This window comes from Callithrix jacchus, chromosome 2 (genome assembly GCF_049354715.1).
Source record: "Callithrix jacchus isolate 240 chromosome 2, calJac240_pri, whole genome shotgun sequence".
Lineage (NCBI taxonomy): Eukaryota > Metazoa > Chordata > Mammalia > Primates > Cebidae > Callithrix > Callithrix jacchus.
The window spans coordinates 22,255,875-22,276,450 of NC_133503.1; the positions used below are offsets into that span (position 1 = coordinate 22,255,875).

The following is a 20,576-nucleotide window of genomic DNA, read 5'->3' on the forward strand; positions in this document are numbered from 1 at the left end:
GGCGTGATTCTGAGTTCTCCTTGGCCGCCCTTCTCTGTTCAGTGGGCCTTGATACATGATTCTCTGAACTGAAGGCCGCACCATCACTCCTGTCTGTTTAGTGCAGCCCAAGATTACACTGGCTTTTTTGGCAGTCATATCACATTGTTGACTCATTCTGAGCTGGCAGTCAAAATCCTAAGTGTTTTTGTCACATGTGCTAGCATCAAGCTGCATTCCTTCCCTTCTAGGATTGGTGCAGTTGGAGTTTTTAAAAATCCAACCACAGAATCGTCTAGCTTATTAGATTTTGCTCATCGTGGTAGCAGCCTAGGAAAGCATCCAGATGAACTCCTCTCCTGGGTTCTTGGAGACACCCTGTATCCTTTTAATAGACCTTTCCTTTTTTCTTGAAGTCTGTTTGGGTGGCTTACTGGTACCTGCAACACAAAAAGTAAGCCATAGACTGACTTCCGGGTGGTCTGTGCGCAGGAAGAAAGGAGGTGTGGCAGGGATGCTATGGTAGAGGGCAGAGAATGCAAATGCCAGGAGCGTGTGCCGGGTGCCATGTCCCAGCCGTGGCAGACCTTGCTGTGGATCATGACTCTCTTTCTGCTGAGTCAGGAAATGGCCTGTACTTTGATTAGCTGCCACCTGAGAAGGACAGAGATGAGGACAAAGGACAGAGCTGAGGACAGAGACTGCTTTCAAAGTAGATCCTGGCATAATCAAGCTTCTGCCTCATTGGTTGTTCAGATGGTTCCCAATTCCCCCAAATGTGCTGCCATCTCACCTTCATTTTATCAGCTTGCCCACAAAGATAAAATGATATTTTTTTATCAAGTCTCATTTCTTGCTGAACTTAGAGAACTATGAGTTCTCTAAGTGGTCACATCCCTTGATTCTCCTACTCCGGCGATACTATGTACGGTGCCTGCTGAGACAGTCACTGGGTGGTCTGTGGTGCCACAGAGGGCAGGTGGGTCAGAGTGGACTGAAGAAAGTATCAGAGTCTGATGGACATCACTTCTGCAGTCAGTGGGGGATTTTCCCAGGTGCTTTAGCTCAGGAAACATATGGTGCCTACTGGAATGGACCCTGGGCGTCTACAGTTCTCTGCATAGCTCTTGGGCAATATGAAAGGACAGCGCTGACTCAAGCAGAGCCTGAGCCATCTCTACACACTTTTCCACCTTGTCCTTGAGTCCTACAAATTAGGTCCTAATTGATCTCTATTCTCCCTGCTCCCTTATCTCCAGCCTAGGGACATCTTTCTATTCTGGGAATAGGACGCCTTACCTTTACTCCACTTGTATTCTCTGAGATACGTGGTTTGTGCATGTGGCCATCCTATTTGCCTGTGCGTAAGCCCTTGAAGCTCAAAGTTAATCATTAACTTCTTTTTTACCCCCCCCCTTTCTCTTATGTCAGCTATTCCTTCAGGGAATGAAGGCAGACTGCTGGACTAAACACAAAAAGGGGGAACAGCCCAGGGGTATAAGGAAATTCTAGAATAAAGAGCACATTGGTTAATAGCTTAGAAATGTTATCCCTGTAGACAAGTATCAGAAAGTTGCTCAAGCTCACTCAGCAAATTATGGGAACTGATTGTAAGGGGCAGCTTGTGGAAGCCAGGGGTGGAAATGGCTGATTGGACCGAAGTGGCACAGGCACCTGGGGGACGTGCTCTCACAGTTTCTCACGTCTTCAGGTGCCACAGTCTCTAGTCTCTGGCTCTTCTGAATGTCTGCCTTGCCTCTTCTCTCTCTGGACTGGCGTTCACTGCATTGGTGGACGTGTGACATGAGGATACCCAGCCCTCCCCATTGTCCAGTTGCCCACAGCCCAATTGTACCCATTAGAAAAGCTGCCCCTTCAAGAAATATTGTAATTGCCTTCTGCCAGGAGCCTGAGTTAAAAACACACAAATAAGCGAGGATCCTTCATGCTCAATGGACTGCTGCTGCACGTTTGTGTGCAGTGATGGCAAACAAATGTGCAGCAGCTTATTCTGCTTATTCTCAGAATTGGCCGGCAGAGAAGGAGGAACATTCTTGAGCCTCAGTCCCCAAAGAAGGGGTAACTCATTGCCCCAGCTTAGACCTGGTGTCTGCCTACCTGTGGTTCAGTCAGCTGCGGTTGGGGGCAGGAGACACCAGAAGGAGCATACCTTGGCTGTGTGGGTGGCAGACATCCCACGGTGCTCATGTAGGGGGGTTAATCGCATTAACTCTGGGTATATCTCTGGCATCTCCCCACGAATTGTGCCATATCATTTACAATATTGAATTAGTACATCTAAGAATAAAAGGTCTTTGACAGAACCCACATGGTAGTTGCTTTTGGGACTAACTGCTCTGCAGGTCGCCTAATATAAATGTATTATCATCTGCTATTGTTGCTTCAATTGTTCGTATCCACTTTTATGTCACTTCCTAGGTAAACCTTACTTCCCCCTCTACAAAATGTGGCTCACTCAGAGTAAATAAAGGAGCTTTCCCAAAAGTGTGGGCAGAATTAAGGGAATCTGACGGGGAAAGTAGGAGCTAAGAAGGCCCGGCAGCCATTCCCCCTGCTAAGCTAGAACAGGCTGGGGAGGGAGCAGTTACTGGGGCCAGGAGAAGGTGGTGGTAGCTGTAGGAATGTAGGTCAGGGAACCTGCTGGGACCTGTAGCCTCATGCAGAGGGAGGCAGCCAACCTACAGCCACCTTTGAGGGAGGGAACTAGGCAAATAAATGCCTCCACCTTGTTCTCCCTCTGTTCTCCAGTCTCCTGCCAGTGCCTCCACTGGTTGAATCTAGCTGGGGGCCAGTGGACAAAAGACCCTGTTTCGGATGCATAAGTGTGATCCTCCTGGGGGTGCAAAAAAGGATAGAAAGAGGTGGAAAGTAGATCTTGGAGTGGCAAATGGAAACAATCCAGCATGTTCCAAGTTGCATTCCTATGCTCTATGCCTTCCCAGGCCACTTCACTGCCTCATCATAATGCTCATCCCAGTCTGTCATATCTCCTGAAAGATCAGGCATGCAGCGCATATGCCTCATGGAGTGTAAGGACTGTGTCTGACTTGTCATTGCTGTACGCTGAGAACCTACCCCTGCGTCAGTTGTCGGTGATGTGTAATGGAGCTTGGAACACAAATGGGCGCATGTCTGATGTCCCCACATGAACATTCTTTGGGAGCCCTTTGGGAACGGTGAATCTCCCAGTGCCCTACTTGGATACAATAAGGACTATTTAGTGAAAGGACGTTCATGATTGAGCGAATGGATGAATTCTAAGGGTGGATCACTTTATCATTTAAAAAATACCTGAATGTCAATCTCTTGGTACCAAGTTTACGTCAGAATTCAACCTCAAATTAATCAGCTTCCATTCAGATCTGTTCCTTTCTTGGAGACATGGTAGCATGTATGTGCCTCATTTTCTCCTGCTTTGTATCCATATCCTCTTGGTTTGGTGGTACAGCCTCCGTTTCCTCACAAGCAGCCTGGGATGGTTAGCTTAGGTCCCCAGCACAACCCTTCTCAATGGATGAGCTTCGACTAAGATGGTGGCAAGCAGGCTCTCCTGGGATTTTGTCTCTCGAAACCGTGGATCATGTGCCGTTCCTCTCCTTCCACTTTCTTTCTTTCTTTTTGGCTTAAGTTAAGCAGAGGTGGCATTTGTTGCTTGTATTCCAAGAACTCATATACTCAGACACCAGGAGGAGAGTTCCAGAATTATCAGGCTATATAGTGCCATGGTTAAGATCTTGAGCATTGCAGCTACATTGCTTGGGTTTGAATCCCAGTTCTGCCAGTTTTTGTCTGTGTGACCCTAGGCAGGTTACCTATGTTCTCTGTGCCTCAGATTCCTGATCTTCAAAGTGGAAACATTAGCTGAGATAAAGCATGCAAACACTGTTAAAACAGTTCCTAGTACATGGTGAACATGCAGTGCATATTATCAGGGTTTTGACCATCCACGCAACTTGAGAAGAAAAAAAAAATGATGGAAGTATACTTCTTTAAATGAAAAAGAAAAAAAAAATCACAAATCCGGAATAAATTGGAATCAATTTAGTGGTTTTTTAAGGGCTGCTATGTCTTCCTACCCACTCTGATGTGGGTTACGTACAGAGAAAAAAGAATCTGGAGCTGTTTCCAAAGGGGGCATTTAAACATGAGCTTGTGCCTTTTTATTTTTCAAGAAAAATCAGAGGCCAGTGGCTATATCTGCTGTTCTCTCTTCCTTTTCTGGGAAAGTTCATGAGTTCTTGGCCCCAAATAAGCTTAGTTCTCTACCGCTTCCCACAAGGAAATTAAATTTTCAGGTCCTGCACAAAAAGTTTAGTTATCGCTAATATAATCATTGGTGCTGTCACTGTTGGTCTGTAGGAGCCGAGTGGAAGGATGGAATTTGACAGCAATAAAAAATTCTTCCTCTGCCCCTGCTCTCAGACACTTGGATACACATTTATACACGTGTTCACAGTGTGACACACATGCTCAGGCACACACATGCACAACTACACACACCCATACACAAAGGGATGGCTTTTCCAGAGACAGTTATCCTGTGTGATTTTTTTTATCCTGAGTGTTATCCTGAGTGATTTGTGGTAAACTAAACCCATCCAGTATTTTGGGGGTACCCACTTAGCCAGAGTTGGGCATGGGGAAGCGGGGGAGAAGTTGTTGCTATAAGCATGATTAAAGCTGTAGTCCTCGTCCTGCTTTCTAGATTCTGAAACAGTGTTTTGAGGGAGAGAGACACCTGCTAGTATCAAATAAAAGGTAGGTTGTGAAAAGGTTATGCGAGAGGGTAAAAAGTTGGCTTTGCTTTGGTTCTTTAATTTTTAGTGTTACTCTGGCGTGGTTTCACAGGTTCTCAGTCTAGTTTTGGAACCAACCAGCCTTGTTCTGCATTGGTCTGGATTTAAATACTGGATTTCCTGCTTATGAGGGGTGACACTTACTGAGCCTTGGTTTCCTAGTCTGTGAACAAGGTAGGAATGTCACCTATCTATATGTGCTAAGACTGCATCTGCTGGAAACCACAGAGGTCAGGTGGCAGTGACTTAACCAAATAGGAGTTTGTTTTTCTCATATAATAAGTAGTTCAGAGGTGAGCAAGCCAGGGTTGGTACCACTGTTCCAGGGGCTCATCAAGGACACAGGCTCCCAAAATCTTCCAGAGCCACAGATGGCTTTCCTGGTTGCAAGCAAGATAAAGGGGAATAGAAAAATTGGCAGGAAGCTGAAGACATGAGCCATCCCTCTTTGGAGAGCTTTCTAGAAAGCCCCACTCTCATGCCTGTAATCCCAATACTTTGGGAGGTCGAGGCGGGTGGATCACAAGGTCAAGAGATCGAGACCATCCTGGTCAACATGGTGAAACCCCGTCTCTACTAAAAATACAAAAATTAGCTGGGCATGGTGGTGCGTGCCTGTAATCCCAGCTACTCGGGAGGCTGAGGCAGGAGAATTGCCTGAACCCAGGAGGTGGAGGTTGTGGTGAGCCGAGATTGTGCCATTGCACTCCAGCCTGGGTAACAAGAGTGAAACTCTGTGTCTCCAAAAAAAAAAAAAGCCCACTCACTGACTGTATCTTATACTTTGTTGAACACACTATGTCAAGATGACCAACACTACCTGCAAAAAAAAGCTGGGATATCAAGTATTTTAACTGAACATGTAGTTACCTCAAACAAAATAGAAGTCCTGTCACAAAGGAGGAAGAAGAGACTCCAGCAATATCTGCCACATGATATTGGGAAAGTTGTTGAGGAGACACCGTGAGATAATTTATGTCAAACTATTATTATTAGCTGAGACTCTCACCATTGTCTTCTCAACACAGCCTCCTCAGTGTTCAGGGACTCCCCCTGCCACCAGCCACCTTCTAATCTAAATTGTGCTCATGACTCAGGCCATCTCATCTCCTCCAGAAAGTCTCCCCTCACCTCTGTGGTCCTCAAAGATATCACCTGCTATTTTGAAAACCTGTAGCATGAAATGACCATTATCACCCACATGTAATTTCAAACATATTTCCTAGTATGAATAGATCTATATCTCTGTGTTTATTTTTTTCTCACAGCTAGGTTACAAGTATCTTGATGGCAGAAATTACATTTTATTCCTACACTTCTGCCACAAAGCTCTGATTACTGGTTCTTACGCATCTCAGATGCCCACACTGAATAGATTATAGAACATTCTGTGGTAGCTAGCTTTCATTTAATTTACTGTTGGACTGAAGTGTGGTGTGTCAGGGATTTGTTCATGTATGTGCACTAATGAATCCTGCTCTTTTGGGCATTTACTGTTTTCTAAACAGTTTTTGAATTTTTATTGATATATAGTGGGGTACATATGATATTTTGTTTCATGCATCAAATGTGTAATAATTGAGTCAGGGTATTTAGGGTTCCCATCACCTTGAGTATTTGTCACTTCTGTGGGTTGGGGATATTTTAATTCCTCTCTTCTAGCTATTATGAAACATATAATACATTGTTGTTATATTGTAGTTACCCTACTCTGCTATAAAACAGAACTGACTGTAACTCAGGAATGGAAAACAAATACTGTGTGTTCTCACTTATAAGTGGGAGCTAAGCCATGAGGATATAAAAGTGTAAGAATGATATAATGGACTTTGGAGACTTAAGGGGAAGGGAGAGAGAGGGGTGAGGGATGAAAGGCTACGTATTGGGCAAAGACTACTGCTTGAGTGACGGGTGAACCAAGGGCATTCAATGTTCTGTGTACATTGATTTTGGAAGCTCAGGTAGCCAAGGTGTGGTCTAGTGAGTGTGTACCAGGGTGACCCTCAGAACAAAGGGGAATCAAACATGAGATTCAGGCTAGGCTCAGTGGCTCACACCTGGAATATCAGCACTGGAAGATGAGGCAAGTGGAACCCCCCTGAAGTCAGGAGTTTGAGACCAGCCTGGCCAACCTGGCGAAACCCAGTTTCTACTAAAAATTCAAAAAGTAGCCAGGTGTGGTGGCAGATGTCTGTAATCCCAGCTACTCAGGAGGCTGAAGCAGGGAGAACTGCTTGAACCTGGAAGGCAGAGGTTGCAGTGAGCCGAGATTATGCCACTGCACTCCAGCCTGTGTGACCAACTCCAGACTGGAGCGAGACTCTGTCTTAAACAAACAAACAAACAAACTGGGAGGTTTAGAATGCCAATCTGGAAGTGTTATTTCATTCATTCATTCATTCATTCATTAACTCATCCACCAACTACATGCCCAACGTATGCGAGGCACAGTTCTGAGCGTAGCCCTCCTGCTGCTGTGTCACCTCCCATAGCTTCTTCCCATCTCGAGGTAAGAGGAGTGCCTCTGATCAGCAATACTCACTTTCTTCTGATTTTGACTGAAGGATACTTCCCTGCACCCATCAATTTCAGGACCATTTCCTAAATTTGACTTAGCAATTTGATTTCATGGGGTGCTCTGTCAAATAATTGTGAAAGAAGAACATAAAGCAGGACTATTGTGGGTGGGAAAGCCCCATACTTCCCTACCCCTTTTCTAGCCAACTCATATCCTAGTCCCTTTGGGATCCCCAGGTGAAATACCAGCACCCCCCCCCCATCCTTCACTAGTTCAGTGGAAAGAAAAGAACTTATCTTCAGGAAGATTGGATTTTATTCCTCAAAATGAATGAATTCAACAAAGAATTTCTGAGCTCTTGTTATGTGTAAGGTACTGTACTTGCCTGGGTGATGAGAACACAGCTATATTAACAAATCCATCAAGTAACTGATTAAATATTAGACTGTGCTAGCTGATGAGGATACTTTAATCTTCATAAGACTGATAGAGCACTTTCTATGTGCCAGGCCCCATGCTTAATGCCTTACATACATTTTCTCCCTGGATCCTCTGAGGATTCACACAACACTCTGAACAGGTTGAAGATGGAATGATTATCCTCTACTTGCCCCTTCTCTCCTGGTTTGTATTGAACCCATCAAGGAGTAGAGAGGGTTGGAGATCTAAAAACAGAATCTAAATTCTGGGAAGAGACCACTTGTCTGTTGGGGTGTCCCATGCCCACATGAGGTGGCCTCAGTCGAGCAGTATGCTGGCATTTTGAGTGGAAAGGATCTGAGATATATTCCCCTGTACTCTGCCTCTGAGTATGCCTCAGGTCAAATGGGTATGCATGAGATCTGAAAATGTCCCATACCTTGTGGTAGAGGAGAGGAACGTAGTTAAGAAGTCAGAACCAGTTATTTGCATGGGATCATTGTGATGTGGTTTGAGGGGACACTGTGGCAGTCTTAGTGTGGATGAGCAAAAAGTTGGGGCTCAGAGAGACAGCACAACAGGATCAGGAGAACCAAGTAGAGGCTGAGTCACAGGGAGGACAATCTACATTTACTGTGCCTCTGTCATATCAGCTGTGGACACTTTAGAATTGTGTGTGATAAGGAAAAAAGCTGATGCTGAGCCATGACATTGGGTGTTACTTAGACCAACCAGGACTGCAGGTACTACCTGGAACAGACGCCCTTCCCGAGGAAGGGGAGAACAAGTCAGGAGGGTATAACAAGTCTTCCAGGAACTTAATTTGCTCCTGGGGAGACAAGAAGGAGAAAGCAGGGAGAGAGAACTTCAATTTAAATGAACAAATTACTCAAAATGGGTGGGCTCTAATCTCATTTGATGGTGTTATCTTGATGTAAAAAGATTGATTTGATTTTTTCTGTGTCGCTCATAGAAACAGTGTTTCCAGAATTGTAACTGTGAATTTTATACCCACAAGAGGAGTTTAGGTAAAAATATTCTCAACTATTTTCTTTTATAATCTTTTGCTCTTGGCTTCCTTCTTAGAGCACTTTCTTATAACCTGAAGCACCTGTCAGGAACAAGGTATATCTTAAACCTATGAATAATGGCTGAGGTTTCATCCTTAGACTGCATGGTTTCCCCAGGGAGTACATATTTATATTCATCTTTTAATCAATGGAGAAACCAGAGGATGACTCATTGTCTCAGAACAGAAGAGGAAGTCATGGTGTCCTTAACTAGAGTCCCTCTGGGTTTTGGTTTCCACTCGGTGGGGTTGCAGCAGCCCTGTGAGGGATACATGAGGGAACGGGGCAAAAGGTGCTGGGAAGAGAGATGGCGACTATTTGGACAAAGGGCTCTTCCTGTCAGTGACTCCGTCTCCACCCAGACCCAAGCTCCAGTTCAGAAGTTCAGTCCCTTCTCCAACACCCACGCCCAGATTCACATGCTGATACTCAGAGCTATTCCCTCATCACCAGGGCTGGGAGAGACCCTGCCTGCAAGCCCTTTCCTCTTCTAGATGCTGAAAGAAGGAATTATAGAAAACAAACAAAACAATGGCAACACTATGGAGACAGTAAAAAGACCGTGGTTGCTAGGGGTTAGCCCAAAGAGAGTAATAAATAAACACAGCACAGAGAATTTTTAGGGCAGTGAGACTACCATGTATGAGACTATAATGGTAGATGCATGTCATCATACATTTGTCCAGATCCACAGAACATACACCAAGGGTGAACCCTAATGTGGTAGTCTCTTGAGGTTTGCTTTTCAAGGTTTCAGTGACCTGTGATCAACCGTAGTCCAAAAATATTAAACAAAAATTGCAGAAATAAACAATTTGCAAGTTTTAAATTGCATACTATTCTGGGTGGTGTGGATGAAATCTCGAGCCATCCTGCTCTGTCCTACCTGGGACTTAAATCTTTCCTTGGTCCAGCATATCCACACTGTCTCTGCTACCCACTTGTTAGGTCTGAAGAACATGGTACATTATGGTTCAGGACGATTCCAGGTTTCAGGCATTCACTGGGGGTCTTGGAACTAGTCCTTGGGGATAAGCGAGGATTACTGTATAAATTATGGACTTTGGGTGATGATGTGTCAACGAGGGTTCGTCAGTTGTAACCAATGCACCACTCTGGTGGGAGATGCCAATAATACAGGAGGCTATGCTTGTGTCGGGAGTAGAGGGTATATGGGATATTCTGTACCTTCCTTTCAATTTTGCTATGAATCTAAAACTGCTCTAAAAGATAAAAGCTTTAAACCACAGCAACAGTGATCTATCCTATAGAAAGCAGTGGGGGGCAGCTTCCTCCTTCCCTTTCTTGGAGCATAAAAAATTGCATCTATTTTTTTTTTAACCAATGAGGTAGCTGAGGAAATCAAAATGGAGAGATCCTCATGGTGTTGGTTCAGCTTATGGAAACTCAATATACCAACTTACAAACCAGATCATTAGGAGGTGGTTATTTATTTTATAGGCAACGGCATCACTTTAACACAAGATCCCTATAAGCAGTAATTCCCCAGGGCATTTAAGAATTTGCTAATAGATCATGACTATTTTAGAGAAGGCAGAGGCAGGCAGAAAACCAGTTTTGAGCTGTCATTTGCTATAGTTCTGGGAGAAGTAAAGAAAAAAGATGAAGTACCTCTGAAATCCAGTAAATCAATAGGAAAACAGGATGGATTTCCCAAATTCAATTTATATACAACTTTTTATAGCATTATAAATTCAGGCTGGGTGCGGTGGCTCACGCCTGTAATCCTAGCACTTTGGGAGGCTGAAGTGGGCAGATTGCCTGAGCTCAGGAGTTTGAGACCAGCCTGGGCAACACGGTGAAACCCTGTCTCTACTAAAATACAGAAGAAATTAGCTGGGTGTGGGGACATGCACCCGTAGTCCCAGCTACTTGGGAAACTGAGGCAGGAGACTTGCTTGAACCCGGGAGGCAGAGATTGCAGTGAGCCGAGATCGCACCACTGCATTCCAGCCTGGGTGACGGAGCGAGACTCTGTCTCTCCAAAAATAAAAATAAATAAATAAATAACTTATTATAAATATTGAACTAGACAGTTTATTTACACAAATCCTCCTAACAGCCATGAGAGGTAGCTCTTAGTCTCCTCATTTTATAGATGAATAAACTGAGGCCTAGGATAGGGAAAAAAACTTGTCAAAGGTCACAGATGTTTCAAGTTCATATTACTGTACTCCATAATTTCAATTGTGTGTGTGTGTCTCTTTTTTTTCTGACGGGGGGGAGGAGCATGAGGAACCAAGCACAGAGGGTTAGTCAGCATTCACTCCTCTATTTGAAAAATGTTATTTAAAAGGGAAACTATTTTTGGATAGAGTGAATTAAAAAGTAAACATGAGTCTCTGCTAGTTTATTTTCACTGAGTGCACACACTCCTCCAATGATAATTCATCCAGGATGTGAGCTGGAGCTCATTAGAAGTCACCAGGCCTGGGGGAGAAGATAAAACCACGATTAAAGACATCTGAGCCCTTCAGGACAATTTATTATCATGGATTTCATATTTAATAGGAGACATTAATTCACACAAAAAGTCCCCGGGGCAAGCAAATAACGCCTTATAATTGCTGTAGGGCTCTGGAGTTTCCAAGCATGCACTTTCTCCTGGGCAGAGTGAGGTCCTAGGTTTGCTGGGAGGTTCCAGGTTCGGGAACTCCTCTGAAGCTCTATCAGTTTGGCCTTGTGGAAGGAAAAGCTCTTGCCAAAAACCAGAACAGCTTCAAGTGATTTCTTATAAGATGGCTATTTTTTTTTTCTCAAAGGCCTCTCCATTCATGCCAATGGGAGGGGAAACAACCCAGTAGATAGGTCTGAAGCATTAAAACAGGTGGCAGAGTGGCTATGTGGCTATTCTTTTTTTTTTTTCTTTTTTCTTTTTTTTCTTTGAGACAGGGTCTCACTCTGTTGCCCAGGCTGGAGTACAGTGGGGCAATCACAGCTCACTGCAGCCTCTACCTCCCAGGCCCAAGCAATCCTCCCACTTCTGCCTGCTGAGTAGCTGGGACCACCATGCGTGGCTAATTTTTGTTATTTATTGTAGAGACGAGGTCTCATCATGTTGCCCAGGCAGGTCTTGAATCCCTGGGCTCAAGGGATCCACCTGCCTAGGCTTCCCAATTTGCTGGGATTACAAGTGTGAGTCAATGCGCCATGCCAAGAGTGGCTATTCTGAGAGCCCTGTTCTCCCTGGTGGGGAAGTGTGCAGGAATGATCCTTGGTGGGCCTCTGATCCTCTGTTTGTGAAATGAAGAGTTTGGGTGACAGAGTCTCAAAAGTCCTTTTCAAACCTGTGGCAGAGTTAGAGAGGCAGAGTAGGGAAAAACATTCTGGAGTTCAAATTCCTGCTCAGTTCCTTCCTGCATATGGAATGTTAGAACTACAATCACAATGCCAGTGAAAGAGTGTTGATTATTTATTAAGTGTCAGACATTAGGCTGAATACTTTAAACACCGAGGCAATCCTGTGAAGTAGGCACTTCAATCTCTCCATTTCGTTGTTGAGGCAACTGGAGCATAGAGGAACGAAGTGACTTGACCAAGATCATGTGGAGCAGGATATTTTGGATCCAGGCAGTCTGACTTCAGCACTTGCACTTTTACCCACAACCATCTTCATCTGTGAGATGGGATAACTGCCTGCCTACTGTATAGCGTTATAGTGAGGATGAAATGATGTCGAGAATCAAAGTGCTTAGCATGCATATAGTTCTCGACCCATAGTAATAGCTTGTGAAGTAAATTGGGTTTGTTTAGCTGGAGAAGCTAATGAGAATAGGAGACTTAATTATTGCCTTCAAATATATGAAAGATTTTTAATGATTCACTTATGTTTGATGAATATTGAGCCTCCACAGAGCCAGACTAAATGCTTTGTATTATTCTTAAGTCTGTGTCATCCAGGAAGAGAATTCAATTTAAATAGGAGAAATTTAATTAGACATAAAAATAACTTGACCTTCATACTGGGTATAAAATTTCAGAATAAATGATTGCAATTAGCTGCAAAGTTTGTATCCATGATGTTGAAATAGAGAATTACTATTTCAAGGCCTGCCATGGACGACCGTGCAAGTTGTTTACTGCATGTAAACAGGGGCTGCCATTTACACCATAGTCTATGTGAATGGTACTCTCTGGAGACGTGCAATACCTAATTTGGATATCCTTTTATCTTGCCTATTTGCCCCAAAATGTTTAGATTGAAGCTGGTCCCGTTCTATCTGTAGGAATCCATGGCTTTGAATGAAAGTTGAGAGTTGACACAATTATCTGAGAAAGGTAAATATGTGGTTTGCACAATACAACTCACCACTCAGGATTCCATGGCAGTCACAGAACATGTCCTCTGAATCTTCTCAACACAACACTCCAGGGAATTGCTATCAACAAATCAGATCTGCCACTTTGTCTAAAACACAAAAGCTGTATAACATAGTGATCAGAAGCCTGGTGTAGAGTTAGAATGACTGGGTTCAAATAGAAGCTCTGATACGTATTAAACTGATGACCATCACAACAGAAAGGAAGTGTTTTACTGCAAATAATAGAAGCCAAACTAAAAGTGTGTTAACAATAAGAAAAAATTGTTACCCCCCATTTTTTAGCCTAAGATGTATACACACATGTGCGTGCACACACATACATTTTATATTTTTAACATCTCTGATATGAGGTATGTCATGCAATTGCTGTTGCTAAGCATTGCCTGTCCTTGTGCATTGAACCTGCACAATGGTGATGGCGTTCTTGGAAACAACTCCAGAGATTACAGAAGGGCACTGTCTTGAGAAACACAGTATCACCAATGTTCTTCATGGTACCGAGGACAATTGTATGTGGAAAAACTAGAACATTGATAACTCTGAGTGGACAAGTGATTCTCAAGAGTTTGACTCAATGTAAAGCAGATTTAGCAATACCTTGACTAATTTACTTTATCTATGTATGTATTTTTGGAAACAGAGTCTCACTCTGTGTGGCCTACGCTGGAGTGCAATGGTGTGATCTCCGCTCACTGAACCCTCAGCCTCCCGGGTTCAGGCAATTCTCCTGCCTCAGCCTCCCGAGTAGCTGGGACTACAGATGTGTGACACTATGCCCCTCTAATTTTTTGTGTTTTAGTAGAGACAGGGTTTCATCATGTTGCCTAGGCTGGTCTCAAACTCCTGAGCTCAGGCAATCCACCCGCCTCAGCCTCCCAAAGTGCTAGGATTACAGGTGTGAGCCACTGCACCCAGATAAATTTATTTTAAATTAGTATATTTATATTTAAGTTTAAATGCACAAGAGTGATATGTGATATAAGAAGTCTAGGCATAAGTTAATATAAATGTAACTTTTTATTAAGTATATTCTAAAATTCTAAAAGTATATATTAAAAATTCTAAATGACAATATAGCATCATAACATCATAATTTGGCAGCATTAAAATTTTTTTTTTAGTCAGATACAATGTAATGGTCCATCTTACAACTGATGGCATCTTAAATGAGAAGAAATGCGGCATATCATATTACAAGAAGGCCAGAGAGAAGTCAGTGCCAGGGTTGGCCAATTTGGCAGCTAAATAATATTGTTAAGGACAAATTTCTTTTTATTCTTCCAGGCTGTCATCCTCCTTCTGTTGGTTGTTCTTTGAGCTGACTCCTCTTGTTACCAGATGGGAAGTCTTGACTATGAGTTGTCCAGGTTCTTGGTGCATTGAAGAAAGAATTTAGCAAAAATGCTTAAACAAAGCAATGGAAGATAAAGGCACAGATTTATTAATATTAAAGTGAAAGTATACTCCACAGAGCATGAGTGGGCTTGAGTAGTTCAAGAGCCCTGAGTATAATGTCCCCTGCGGTTTTTATTAACTAGAAGAACTTACTAACACCCTTTAGAGGCTTCCAATTAGGTTATACCCTATGTGAATGAAGAATTGGCCTGTGACCAATCAGAGGCTGGAGCCCCTATGCAAATGAAGGCTTGGCCTGCAGCCAGTCAAAGGCCAAGGTAAAGGCTTGGCTCGTGGCCAATCAGAGGCATTTCCTGTTTGTGGAAGGGGAGAGGAGTTTTGCTGAGGGAGGGACCTTCAGCCTCTTGTCACTTGGGCATGGAGAGGTGGGGTTTTCCTTTTGGTTCAATTCTAAGAAGTGAGCCATGAGTTGCTTTGAAACTGCCTGTCTCTAGACCCTATTCTATTTTACTCTGACAGTTCAAGGAAGACTGCTCCAGTTCTAGGCACTCCATGTAGATGGCAATGTCCAGAGACAGAAAGAGAGTCTCTCTCATTTATCTCCTTTTAGTCTGCAAGGATTCCTAGCAGACTTCTATTCATGTCTTATTGTCTGCGATTGCTTCTAACATGCCTAATCATGACCAATGCAAATGGGATTAGGCCATTGATTTAGGCCAATTATGACATCCCCCTGGGCCTAGGGTAGGACTCCACTCCCTGCATGACATGATCCCCTGAACAAAACTGAGGTTCTTCTAGCAAGGAGAAGACAGGATGAATGACTGTCAGTCAATCAGAAATATCTGCCATCCTCCGCAAATTGCTTATCTTTTTTTGCTTCAGTATTTTCACATGTAAAATGGCAATAATAATAATAACAACTACTTCAAAGGATAGTGAGGATTAAATAATGCATATATGACTGGGCACAGTGGCCCACGCTTATAATCCCAGCACTTTGGGAGGCCTAGGTAGGAGAATTGCTTGAGGCCAGGAGTTCAAGATCAGCCTGTTCAACAAGGCAAGACCCTATTTCTAAATATGTGTATATTTGGTAAGGGCTAAAGAAAGGTTAGCATTTACTGATACTTTTCCTATTTTCATTGTGGTTATTATTATGATATTACCCTACATCCAGACAGGTAGAATCTCAACCTGCCACTGAAGAAAAGGAAAATGAGGGCTTAAACTAGCCTTAGATAATAGCACAGATAGTCACTGGTCATTAGGTTTTTTTCTTGAGTAAGTCTTCTATACTAGGTATTGTTCCCAGTGTAGAAAGAATTCAAAACACAACTCTGAGTTTATGTTCTGGTTGTAGAGGCAACTAGAGAGTTGGAAAAAAGTAGAGATCTCTTGCCTTCTAGCCTCTTCGTATGTTCTTTCCTCTCTCTGAAACGTAATTTATCATCACCTCTCTCCTGTCTTAGCCTGGTGAACTCATATTCACCTTATTACATCAGCTTAATTGCTTCCCTGACCTCCAATTTTAGGTAACCTGCCTATGCTGAATGCTTTCACAATCTCCATCATAATAGCAACATTATATTGAAGTGTGTCAGTCTTTTGTCAGTCTTCCTCACTTTATGGTAAGTTCCATGAGGGCAAAGACCATGTCTGTATTTTTCATGACTGTATCTCCTATTCATAGTGCCTGATGCAATGTAGGCAGTCAGGGTGAACCTGTTGAATGAGGGAGTGAATGAAGGAAGGAGAATGAGTGAATGAAGGAGTGAATAAGTGAATGAAGGAATATGTTTCACTTAGAACTCTTCCTGTTGTGACAGATATAAACTGGTTTAATTATAAAAGAGATTTATAAATGTCATAACTGAAAAGCCCAAAGGTTGGTCTGATTTCAGTGGTGATTTGATTTAGGGGACTCAAATGATGGCACTAATATTCTGTCAGATCTGCCTTTTCCAGTGTGGGCTTCATTTCCAGGCTTCCCATAGTATTCTTGGCACGTCCAGAGTCTCATCTTTCCAATTCACATACAAAGGCAAAGAGCATAAGCCTCTCTTATGTTCTTAGTGTGTGTAGACTGCTTAGAATGGTGCCTGATATAGGGTAAAGGCTCAAGAAATGTTAGCATTTATTGATACTGTTCCTATTTTTATTGTTGTTATCATTATGATGTTACCCTATATCTAGATAGGCAAAGGTCAACCTGCCACTAAAGAAAATGAAAAGGAAAATTTAAACTAGCCTTAGATACTAACACAGATAGTCATTGGTCAACAGTGACTTCGACCAGTTCTACCAATATCTGATTCCCACTGGGTCACATGGCCATCACTGAAAGAGTCACTGTGGCCAAAGCTGGACTTGAGGTGAGATTTTTCTCCACCGAGTACATGTACGGTAACCTTACATGTGACCTGAGGATGTGGGATGTAGTGACTCCCAGGGGTAAATTCGGGATATCACAATTAGAAGTGGGATAAATAAATACCGGACCACAAAACAACAGATGTTCACTACAGAATGAATGACTGAATCATACAGGACCATGGGATAAATCAAATGTAGATAAGAAAGTGCTATAGGATTTGTGGCAGGACAGAAAAATGCACCCCCATCAACAAGATGTTCACATCGGAATCCCTAGAACTTGTTAATATGTTACCTTACATGGAAAAGAGGAATTTAGGTTGCAGATGGAATTGAGGTTGCTAATCTACTGATCTTAAAATAAGGAGGTTATCTGGGATTATTTGGATGGACCCACTGTAATCACAAGGGTCGTTAAAAGGGAGAAACAGAGGTACAAGAGGAGGGCAGAGTTCTGCCATGTGAGAATAGCTCAACCCTCTGTTGCTGGCCTTGAAGATGGAGAAAGGGGACCATGAACTAAGACATTCAGGTAGCCTCTCACAGGTAGAAAAGGCAAGGAAATGGATTTTCTTCTAGAGCCTCCAGAAAGAAACACAGCCCTGTCGATACCTTGAGTTTAGCCAGTGAGACCCATGTTGAACTTCTAGCCTAGAGAATTGTAAGATAATATATTTGTGTTGTTTCAAACCACTAACTTTGTGGTAATTGGTTATAGCAATAAAAAACTAATGGAGTTTAAATAAAATAACAGACCATCCTTATAGAATAACAAATAAATGAACAAATTACTGATACAGGACCATGTAACAAAATCAGGGATAGAAATAAAAATGTTACGGAGTTCCAAAGAGGGAGAGCTTTTTGTTGGTGTGGTTAAGAAAGGGTCCTCAGAGAAGGCAGGATGGTAGCTATAGTATTGTATGAGCTTCACACACAGAAAGAGGGATTTGGGGCTGAGAAAAGTGGAATGTTCAAAGGCACAAATGAATCAACGCATTGGGAACTTCACTAAAATTGCAGGTTGTGGTTGGAGAATGGTATGAGATGGGGTTGGGTAGATAAGAAAGGGGGTCTGATGGAGCTCCTGCAAATCTGGGAGGAGATGTTTCCATTTGTTCCAGTTAGCCATGAATAGGCAGTGTGGGTCTGGAGCAGAAGACTCTCATGATGACAGAGGTGCCCAGGATGCACTGGGGACAAAGGAGACCAGAGAAGAGCCAGGCTGGCAGTGTGGAAGTGCTGGGCAGGGTAGCCTGTCTGCAGGATCCATAGCTGATTCTCTGCATTTGAGTAGAAATGGGAGTGGAAATAACAAAGAAGGCAGAGAATCCTGGAAGGCAGGGAACCTTTACTTGGGGCCCATAGGTCATCTCTCTTCTGTTTATGACTTTAGGGAGTCAATGAAACTCCCAAGATTAGATGCACAGTTAGGGGTTTTGTGAGTCTTTCTCCTTTTGTGAGTTTTTCATCCTTTATCAGATTCTCAAAGGGCTTTATGACTCAAGACAGGTAAAAGTCACTGATGTAAGTTTAAAAAATATGCTTTATTGAAGAATAATTTACATGTAGAAAAGCGCGCACGTCATAAATGTACAGCTTGATGGACTTGCACAAACTGAATACCCCAAGCAGCCTTCAGATAAAAAGTCAGAACCCTACCAGCACGCCGGGAGTTCCCTCTCAGGCCCTTCTTACTCCCATTCCCTGCCCTCTTCCTGCCACAGTAGCCACTGCTTTAATTGCTAACTCAGCTGTAGGGTACTAAGCCAGGGCTGTATCATGCTCAGCCCCCTAGGAATTGGACCAACATTATTAAAAGCTACTATAGGCCAGAAAACCACATATTGTGGATTTCCTCCAGCGGATTTCAGATAGAATTGATGAGAAAGCCACCGTAGTGCTTTGCAATCATCCCCGCCTTGTTTTGGCACTGGACATGACTGCTCCAAGCAGTTTCCTTCCCTGGGTTTCCAACCCTCTGACATGCAGCCAAAGCTGTGCTTTACCCAAGGGCCTAAAATCTCTGTGCTTCACTCCATTTGCTGCATTAGTCACTGCAATCCTGGGGGCTGGGCCACAGAAAGAACAAAATCTAATTTGGGCATTTCATTTTATGAGTTGATCATTATTTGGTTTCCTTTTTCAGTTCAGAATCAAGGGCCAGGAACACAGGCTCTTAAGTACATAGTTACCATGGCATGTTTTTATGCTGCAGCAAGTGGCTAAAACACAGCGCAGGGTGAGAGGATTAGACGGCAAATGGCATCTGCTAAATATGAATAGCAAGTCATCCTGCGAGGGGGATACAGTGCATTCCAGCAGACCCAAGGCTGGAGGGGACATGGATGGGCTCTAATAGGGTTCAGAACTGATCTATTTGCCTTTTCAAACAATAGTCAAATGAGTAGCAATAACTGGATTACAAATTCGGTTTCTGCCTAAACACTTAAAAGCAGAGAACCCGAAACAAAAGAAATGAGGTGAAGGTTTTGTGGCCTCAACAAGAATAAGGGATTCTGGTAGGAAAAAGAACCCCCTAAAAAGAAATTAAATTTCCTCAGAAAAACAGGGAGGGAGGGAACATGACCACACCCTCCTTGGTCCCATTCCTGGTGTCCCTGCCCCTCCCACTGGCCACAATCGGTATCTCTGAGGTCAGAGCCCATTGCAGTGGGTTTTGGGGGACTGCCCTAATTCTCTAGTTCTGTTGGGATTTTATGGCATTGATTTCTGTTAGGTTGGACTCTCAAACTCTTTTTGTTTAGGAAAGGGTTTCATTATGATGGTATCTGTTCTGCTGGGCAGGGCCTGCCTGTGGAGAGGTCTGTGAAGAAGGTGGGATGATTTTTCCCCTACCCTGCTCCTGGCCAAGCCCTTCTTCTCTCTGCATTTTCCCTCCACTACTTTTCCCATTCCTGGTGTCTCTCTCTCTCCAACCCTGAACTGGCCCTACAGACCAGGGAATTGACAACCCTTTTCCAGGACCTGAGCTGAGTTTTCATGTGAAAAAGCTGTCACAGATAGAGATGGTAATTTTAGTTTCACCTGCTTTTGCTGTTTTGTTTTTTTTTTTAGAAAATATATGGTCAGGGCTAATATGATCTCAGAAAAGCCCTTAAAATATTTATTTTTTAATTATAATGGGAAATAAATACATTTATTTTTACCATATATAACATAAAAAATCAAGATGCTTTAACATAAAAAATCAAAATGCCCTGAAAACTTCCACTTAAATGTCACAGAGTGAACAGATCTATTTATTTTGGTTTCTTCCCCAGACTTAGCTAAAACAGCATTGATTGAATGAAGGTGGTAAAACCCGCAAAGACAAAGTGAGTGGAAAAATGGGAGAAGTCAACAGAAGGCAAGCTGGGATGCAGGACTCATAAGGGTCTTCTTAAACCCTAAGGAAAGCCTGGGAGGCAAGAGGGAAGAGAATCATAAAGAGCATGTCAGCTCACCCCCGCAGAACCTCTGGCATCTTAGAAATTGGAGGCTCAGGGCTCCTCCAGAAACCAAGGTGTAGGTGGCTCTGAACACAGGAGGATAGGTTTAAGTCTGATTAAAAGAGCAATCGGATTCTCAGAGTCCATCCGCCAGCCTGAGCAGTTAGGCAACTTGCCTTTTCTTAATTCAGCAGAAAACAGAATGTGTCCTTTCCAGAGAGGTTGAAACTGAGACGTTCTGGGCT

At 43.2% G+C, this 20,576-nt stretch overlaps 1 long non-coding RNA gene across 44 annotated transcripts in view; it reads left to right on the top strand.

Moving 5' to 3' along the window:
* The window catches only part of LOC103788949 (uncharacterized), a 196,391-nt gene that overhangs the window by 32,595 nt on the left and 143,220 nt on the right, over positions 1-20,576 (top strand). The window lies entirely within an intron of this gene.